This window comes from Ursus maritimus, unplaced genomic scaffold (assembly GCF_017311325.1).
Source record: "Ursus maritimus isolate PB19 unplaced genomic scaffold, ASM1731132v1 scaffold_26, whole genome shotgun sequence".
Classification (NCBI taxonomy): Eukaryota; Metazoa; Chordata; class Mammalia; order Carnivora; family Ursidae; genus Ursus; species Ursus maritimus.
In genome coordinates, this window is record NW_024425119.1 from 40,400,609 (window position 1) to 40,410,268 (window position 9,660).

The window sequence follows — 9,660 nt, forward strand, 5'->3', positions numbered from 1 at the left end:
CCCGAGGGCGGGTGGGGGGGGGGAGTGACAGAGGGAGAAGCAGACTCCCCGCTGAGCAGGACTCCATCCCAGGACCCTGGGATCATGACCTGAGCGGAAGGCAGACGCTTAACGACTGAGCCACCCAGGCATCCCATGAGCTATATTTAATAAAGAAGAATAGACATATTTTCTATCAAATTAAGGTGAAGACAATCAGATTAATCAGTAATTTCACTATCAATGGACTGAATTAAAAGACAAAGACTAATAGATTGGGCTAAAAAAGCAAATCAAATTATATGTAGTTTCTAATAAACATGCTCATTATTAATAGAGACTGAAAATAGATGGGTAAGACATTCCTGAAAAATGCAGACATGTAAAGAGTGATAATATCAAGAAAAGTTAACAAATACTGAACAGTAGAGAGATCATTTGCTAATGTAAAGAGAAATAAGACGGGATGACCCTCATAAATTTGTCTGAAACAGCAATTAAGAACACTAAAGCAAAAAGTCTTAGGAATGCAAGGAGAACAGGAGAAAAATACAATCACAGTGAGAGACTTTGTTATACTTTTTTTCAGAACTGAACAGCACTAGGGGCACCTGGGTGGCTCAGTTGCTTAAGCGTCTGACTGGATCTCAGCTCCGGTCTCCATCTCAGGGTCATGAATTCAAGTCCCACATTGGGCAGGGAGCCTACTTAAAAAAACAAAAATAAAAGAACTGAACAGCACTAGAAGAATAGAATTAGGACTGAGAATGAATGATAGAAACAACAAAGCTGACATGTGTGTGCATGTATGTGTATTTGTAATAAATGATTTTCCATGACTACAGACCACTTAGAAACATTGGGTATTGACTATTCCCAATTTTTTTTTAAAGATTTTATTTATTTATTTGACAGAGATAGAGACAGCCAGCGAGAGAGGGAACACAAGCAGGGGGAGTGGGAGAGGAAGAAGCAGGCTCATAGCAGAGGAGCCTGACGTGGGGCTCGATCCCGTAACGCCGGGATCACGCCCTGAGCCGAAGGCAGACGCTTAACTGCTGTGCCACCCAGGCGCCCCCCAAACAATTTTTAAAACAAATCCTTAAACAAATTTAAAAGTAGGAATCGTAAAGACTGTATTCTCTGTTACATCCAATAAAATTATAAATAAATAATGATAATCTCAACTACTTGGAAATGAACTATTCCTGGGCAACCCTTAAAGAGAAAAATCAAGGGGTGCCTGGGTGACTCAGTCTGTTCAGTGTCTGCCTTTGGTTCAGGTCATGATCCCAGGGTTCTGGGATTGAGCCCCACATCAGGCTCCCTGCTTCTCGGGGAGTCTGCTTCTCCCTCTGTCTCTGCCTGCTGCTCCCCCTACTTGTGCACACACTCACTCTGTCAAATGAATAAATAAAATCTTATAAAAATTTTAAAAGAAAAAAATCAAAATAAAATTTCAACTTTCTTGAAATTAATGAAACTAAGTATTTTCATACAAAACGGCAGAGCGCAGCAGCCCAAGATGGTGCCCAGAGATGTATGCCCTTAAATGCCTTCCCAAGGAAAAAAATAGTAGGGGCTGGGCTTTATAAAGATCCACTGGCTACTGGATCAAGGTCACATTCCCTCTCATGATATTCAAGACTTCTTTTGTGCTCCATAGCAACCAGTACATACCCTTTCACAGCACTTTTAATATTTAAATAACTCAGCATTCTCTTGCTAGTGGCAATTCAAGTTTGTACAGCCTTTATCAAAAATGTAACGTGTCTACACCCTCTTACCTATTTCATCGCCAGGACTCTAGCCCTTAGAAATATTCACACAAATGGGGAGGTGGGGGGCGGGGGGAGTGGGAGTCAATAGGTTAGGTGTCCAAGGTCCAACTCTTGGTTTCAGCTCAGGTCGTGATCTCCACATCATGAGATTGGGCCGCAAATAGGGCTCTTTGTTCAGTGTGGGGGTTTGCTTGAGTATCTCTCTCCCTCGGCCACTCCTCCCCACTCACGCTCTCTCTCTCTGTCTTAGATAAATGTTTAAAAAAAATATTCATACAACTGCACAGCATATTTGTATAACAATATTATTTGCAATTTTTTTAAATTTAAGATTATTTATTTATTTATTTGACACAGAGATAGAGACAGCCAGCGAGAGAGGGAACACAAGCAGGGGGAGTGGGAGAGGAAGAAGCAGGCTCCCAGCCGAGGAGCCTGATGTGGGGCTCGATCCCAGAACGCCGGGATCACGCCCTGAGCCGAAGGCAGACGCTCAACGACTGAGCCACCCAGGTGCCCCTATTTGCAATTTTTTAAAAAAGATTTATTTCTTTGAGAGTGTGGGGGGGACAGCCAGAGAGGGAAGGAGAGAGAGAATCCCTAGCAGACTCCCTGCTGAGCGCAGAGCCCAACACAGGCTAATTCCGGGAACAGGAGAACATGACCTGAGCCAAAACGAAGAGCTGGCCGCTTAAGCTTCTGATCCACCCAGGTGTCCCTGTTTGCAGTATTTTAAAAATAATTTTTTAAAAAGATTTTATTGATTTATTTGACAGAGAGACAGCCAGCGAGAGAGGGAACACAGGCAGGAGGAGTGGGAGAGGAAGAAGCAGGCTCCCAGCAGAGGAGCCTGATGAGGGGCTCGATCCCAGAACTCTGGGATCACGCCCTGAGCCGAAGGCAGACGCTTAACAACTAAGCCACCCAGGCGCCCCTAAAAATAATTTTAAATAAGTTAAAGAATTAAAGAATAATGGTATACCCATAAAGTAGAATGTTAAATCAGTCAAAGCTAGCAGAATATGTATAGTATAATCTCATTTAACTTTTAATTTTTTTTTTAAAGATTTTATTTATTTATTTGACAGAGATAGAAACAGGCAGTGAGAGAGGGAACACAAGCAGGGGGAGTGGGAGAAGAAGAAGCAGGCTCATAGTGGAGGAGCCTGATGTGGGGCTCGATCCCAGAACTCTGGGATCACGCCCTGAGCCGAAGGCAGATGCTTAACCGCTGTGCCACCCAGGCGCCCCTAACTTTTAATTTTTTAAAAGATTTATTTGACAGAGCATGAACAGGGAGGAGTGGGGGGACAAGCAAGACTCCCACTGACCTGGAGCCTGTCTCGGGGCTTGATCCGAGGACCCTGAGATAATGACCTAAGCCAGAACCAATCACTTAACTGACTGAGCCACCCAGACGCCCCTTGTTTTTAAAAGGAAAATTTGTGGGGCACCTGGGTGGCTCAGTCAGCTAAACATCTGACTTGATTTTGGCTCAGGTAGTGGTCTCAGGGTCATGAGATGGAGCCCCAGATAGGGCTCTGCTCTCAGCACGAGTCTGCTTAAGGTTCTCTCCCTCTGCCCCTGCACCACCTCCCACACTTTAGCTCTCAAATAAAATAAATAAATAAACAAACAAATAAATAAATGGAACATTTGTATTCATGTGGTTATCTGATAAGTTGTTTTGGAAGATTATATACCAAGTGTTAATAGTTATAGGGGCAAATGGAAATGTCATGTACTTAATTGCATTTTTTACAATGAGCATATATAGTTTGTATAATAAAAATATTTTGGGGGTTTCAAACATGTACAAAAGCTGAGGGAATAGAAATAAAACCCTTTTTTTATAGTGCAGATTTCTTTTTTTTTAAGATTTTATTTTGAGAGAGAGGGAGAGAACACAAGCAGGGGGAGCGGCAGGCAGAGGGAGAGGGAGAAGCAGGCTCCCCCCACTGAGCAGGGAGCCCCATGTGGGACTCCATCCCAGGACCCTGGGATCATGACCTGAGCCGAAGACAGATGCTTAACTGATTGAGCCACCCTAGAAATAAAACCCTTATACCCATTCCTCAGTTTTAACTGTTACCAATCTATTGCCACACTTGCTTCAAAAATAGAGACTTTTTTGTTTAAGGAAAAAAATGTTTATTTCTATCATTTATACTAGTCTATAAGCTTCTTAAATTCAAGAATACGTGAATATATTTTCTATGTAAAATATTTAAAAATAGAGATAAGTAGAAGTACGCCTTGTCATTCCTTCCACTCCCCACCATTTCCCTGCTCAGAAATCACTGGTGTTACCAGTTTGGTGTATTCTTCCAGACCATTTCCAGGGTGTTTACATGTACATAAATGTCTGTAGTGTATGTTGGTTGAATTTTGTCTGGTTTCTTCTGTGGTTCAGAGCCAAAGACTCAGGAGAGAAGCACTAATGGGCAAGGCCTGGGACACCATGGCTCTCCCCACCCCGTGTTAGAGGCAGCTTTGGTGGCAAGGTTCTAGTTTGTTCTAGGCACCCTTTGTAGGGAGCGGACAGTGAAGGAATGTAGCCAGGCAGACAACTAAGAGCATCACAAGGGATGCCTCTGTAACTCTGTGAGCCAATTCCTTACAAGAAATTACTATCAGACAGCAGAGCCCTGTTGCTGTCACAAAGTTCAGGGTTGTTTCCTAGAAGTCATTTTAGTGCAAGATTTCCAAATCTGCTTTTTTTTTTTTTTTTTTTAAGATAGGTCTAGGGCTTGTGGCTAAACTCTATTTGGTGAGGCCTGCTCTGCAGAAGACTAAATTTATTGAACAAGAGAAGACAACTGTATACAGATGGCTGAGGTGAGGGCGGTACAGATTGTAACCTAACTATCAGCCTATGCCCATTCAGTACCTTTTTTTTTTTTTTTAAAGATTTTATCTGAGAGAAAGCTCCCATGAGAGAGGGGGGGTGGTAGTGGGAGAGGGAGAAGCAGGCTCCCTGATGAGGGCTTCGATCCCAGGACCCTGGATCATGAACCGAGCCAAAGGCAGCTGCTTTTTTTTTTTTATGTTTTTTTTTTTTTTAAGATGTTTGAGAGAGAGAGAGTGCGCGTGTATGAGCAGGGAGGAGGGGCAGAGGGAGAGGGAGAAGTAGGCTCCCCGCCAGGCAGAGAGCCTGCCATGGGGCCCAATTCCAGGACCCTGAGATCAGTCCTAGGATCAAGACCCAAGCCCAAGGCAGACGCTTAACCGACTGAGCCACCCAGGCATCCTGTCCCTTTTTTAATAAAGCCATTTCTTGTACCTCTAATGTCTAGTCCCAACTAGTAAGATACCCTCCCCTAATTTTTTTACCCCATGAGTACTTTTAAAAGACTCATTTGTTGCTTTAAACCTTTGAGGGCTCCTATAGCCTACCATCTAAAATGTAACTCTTCAACAAGACAAGACTCTTCTTCACTAAATGGTCCCAAGCCATCTGCTGCTTCTCGCCTCCCGCCACTCTGATCCAACTCCAGCAGCTTACAGTTCCCTGAAAGTGCCACATACTTTTTATATTAAAAAAATATTTGAAATGAATTATTCCAAATGTATTAAAAGCACCAAAAATAAAATATGATACCACTTACATCTCACTCACATCCTCCCCTCCCGAAGATAAAAACTATCCATCCTTCTCTATATGTTTCCACACTTTCACTATAGAAATACACTTAATATTATTTGGGGTTAAAAAAAAGTATGTTGATTGAATCAAATGGGACATTTTCTTTTGAAACTTGCCCTTTCCACTCAACATTGTTTTTGACATTTATTTATCCATTGTGCTAGTTAATTTTATGTGGCTACTGGACTGGGCCACTCAGTGCCTAGATAACTGGTTAAACAGAATTCCTGATGCATCTGGGAGGATGTTTCTGAATGCGATTAACATTTGAATCCATAGACTGAGTAAAGCCGGTTGCCCTTGACCAATTCATTGTCAGCTTGAATAAAACAAAAAGGCAGAGTCAGAGTCAGTCTCCACTCGTCTGTCTTTGAGCTGAGACACTGGCCTTCCTCTCCTTCTGACCACTCGTCTGTCTTTGAGCTGAGACACTGGCCTTCCTCTCCTTCTGACCGGGACCCTGGGCTCTCCCTGTTGTCAGGCCTTTGGAATCAGATTGGGACTACATCATCAGCTCTCCTGCTTCTCCAGCTTGCTGACTTCAGATCCTGGGACTTGCTTGCCTCCACAGTCAATGTGAGCCAGTTCCTTTTAACAAATCTTTTAAATTTATATATTTATATCCTATAGGTTCAGACTAGTACATCCATATTGACAAAAAACAAAAAACCCCAAACCCTTAGTTTTTAATTGCTCATCCAATTGCATGAGCAAATCAATTTATTCCATTCCTCTAGAGAGAGATCATTATCCTTGTATGTTTTCTCGGGCCCATCTGCTAGTTTCTCCAAGAGTAATTATTACTAATATTTAGCTTTACTAGTTTTTGTTAAGTTTTCCAAAGTGGTGTGAAGTGGTTTCTGTTAGTTTTCATTTACATATTATTGATTTCCAGTAAAGTAGAGCACCTTTTTAATTAATTTTTAAAAAATATTTATTTCAGAGAGACAGAGAATGCAAGCATGGGTGGGGGTGCTGAGCAGGGAGCCCAACTGGGGGCTCGATCCCAGGACCCTGGGATCATGACCTGAGCTGAAGACAGACACTTAACTGAGCCACCGAAGCGCCCTTTAATTATCCATTAGCCTAACCTTCCTCTAGAAATCGCCTATTCATATCCTTTGCTCCCTCCCCTGCCTTTGTCTTGCTATTGGCTTGTCTTTGTTGTTTCTGTAGTTATGTATATTCTGGATACTAGTATATTTTAGTTATATGTCTTGCAGGTTTGATTGAGATGGACTTTTAGAGCTTTTTTATCTGGGAGGTGGTGGTAGCGGTGTAAGAATCCCACGTGGGCTTGCATCATCACACCTGTCTCTCCAGAGCAGTGCCATGGGTAACTGCTCTGAGACCATTTTCATGCAAGTTGGAGGGGATTGGAGGAGGGGTCATGAAGTTTCCTAGACCACACAGGAAGTGTATATTTGAGTTCTCAAGTTCACATGGAGTGTGGGCCCAGAATTTGAGGACTCCTGACCCCACAAGCCCAAGCAAACTTCCTTGCTTCTTTCTTTTGCCAACTGGATGAATTTTTCATAGTTTCTCCCCTTTCACTAAGGTTGCGCTGTCTCAGGGTCCCAGTTTTAACTGGAGGTCTCATTTCCAGCTTCCTGCATGGTCTTGTCTCTTGTCAGCATTAAAACCCAAGTCCTTCAGTTATGTTCCCTTATCGCTCTCGTAATTCCATCAGCTGTTTTACATTCTGCACTAGTTTTCAGTTCCTTTCATTGTGTCTTTGGTGTCTCCTTTCTTGGAAACTCAGTTATCCATTAAAAACAAACTTACAAACAAAACAAAACAAAACCTTTATCTACCATCTCTAGATGTTTATCTCAGGTTTTTAGCCTGCATTAAGCCGGAACTGATATCTTTCATATACTTTGACATCTCTTCTAAACATACCTTTCCATTCCTATTTTCCTGACAAAACTCTGTTCATCTTTAATGGCCAAGCTCCACTTTCAAGTTTTCTCCCACCTTGCCAAGAATAATTTAGAAAGTTCTTTTTGCACTGTAGTACTTTCCCCCCTTACTGAGGTTACACGAGCTCTTTGAGAGTAGAAACCAGATGTTGCTCATCTTTGTGTCCCCATCTTCTGCCACAGTGCCTATCATAAAGTAGACACTTAACAAATATTTTATTGAACTGAAAATATTTCCCTGCATGAATACTGGATATTCTGAAGTCTGAAGAATTTGGTTTACAATCGGCATACTGAATCACGTACTAACTAAACTCATGGGAGTCTTTTTAGGATTGCGATAACATGAAAGCTCATGATACATGATAAGCAATCTAAGATGTTGGTGGTTTTTGGGTTTTTGGGTTTTTTTTTTTTTAAAGTAATCTCTACACCCAATGGGGGCTTGAACTCATGACCCTGAGATCAAGAGTTGCATGTTCTACCGACCGAGCTAGCCAGGTGCTCTGGTGTGTGTAAGATTTTATTTATTTACTTGAGAGAGAGAGAGCAAGCAGGAGCAAGGGGAGGGACAGAGGGAGAGGGAAAGCAGACCCCGCATTGAGCAGGGAGCCCAATGAAGGGCTCCATCCCAGGACCCTGAGATCATGACCCCAGCCAAAGGCAGACGCTTAACTGACTGAGCCATCCCAACTGCCCCTATGTTTGTGTTTTTTAAGCAGTTTCTATGACTCAGTTTCCTCAATGCGGCAGTTAGAATTTTTCAAAGATGAATGTAACCGTATCTCCCATTGCACACGGTCCTGCAGTGAGCCTTGCTACTCCTCACGGAGGTGCTACAGCCTCTCTCACCCTCTCGAGTTGAGGTGTCCTCGTGACTACTTTGATCAGAACACAGTGGAAGTGATGTATGTCAGCTCTACAGGACGTTCTTCTTCTTTTTTTTAAGTAGGCTCCACACCCAGTGTGGAGCCCAGCACAGGGCTTGAACTCATGACCCTGAGATCGAGCCCTGAGCTGAGATCAAGAGTCGAGTGCTTGGGGCACCTGGATGGTGCAGTCAGTTGAGTGTCTGACTCTTGGTTTCGGGTGGGGTCACGATCTCAAGCTCGTGGGATGGAATCCCATGTTGAGCATGGAGCCTGCCTGAGACGCTCTCTCTTCCTCCTCCTCCTCCTCCTCCTCAAAAACAAAAGCGACGCTGGGTTTGACTCTTTATTAGCTCTGACCTCAGGCAAGTTAACTTCTTTTTGCTTCATTTTTATCAGATGTGAAGTGCCTAATGTAGTGCCTGGTGTGTAATGAAGAGCTACGTGTTATCGACTATTATTTTTATTATTATACCATTCAGTTGCATCTTTTGTCAGATTAACTGGGACAACTAACTCCAGATTTACAGAGCAGTTATTCAGATTTCAAAAGGCTTAAAACCCTACCTTTTAAAAGTATTTCATTCATATTTCACAATTACTAGTCTTTTCAACAATATGGCAAGTTGAGGAACTAAATGTAAGACTTCAGGCTAGCTCTGACCAAATAACTATGTAAGATTTTTCAGAAATAATTTTCACATGCCCCAAGGTAAGTCTTTTTAAAAGCCAGCCACTCAGGAGCGCCTCGGTGGCTCAGTCGGTTAAGCATCTGACTCTTGATTTCTGCTCAGGTCATGATCTTAGGGTTGTGGGATCGAGCCCTACGTTGGATCTGTCCTGGGGTGGAGCCTGCTTGAGATTCTCTCTCTCTCTTTCTCCTGCTGCCCCTAACCCTGCTCATGCATGCTCGCTTAAAAAAAAAAAAAAAAAAAGTCCAGCCACTCAGTAAGGTAACTTTAGCAGGGTCTATATCCCAATAATGTCAATGAACGCCAAGTGAGTACCTGATTCTTAGAACAGTAACCCGTTTCTTTCAATTTTCATCCATCTCCCTGACAATGAAGCATTTCATAAGCCTTGATGTACACAAGAACATCTGGAAATATTTTGATAATCTGAATATTCACTAAATGGAAAACTATCCTGAGATGAATACTACCACTGGTAATTTTGCAAAGACCTCAACTACAGAAAAGTCTGAATTAGGAAGACTGTTTTCCATGGTTAAAAGGAAACAGAACTAAAAGAGAAAACATCTCAAGACTCATTTATCACAATCTTTTAAGGGTTAAGTGGTAGCCTCTGTATGAGAAATGGAGGTATCTCACTAAAAGTGTCTTCGACCAAATCCTTTGTTGGTTTGGTGAGATACATACTTTTATCTGCTCAGTATTTTTTGTGACTACTATGCATGTTTATTTTTTCTTAACACATAAAGCCATAAAACATAGGCACTCTTT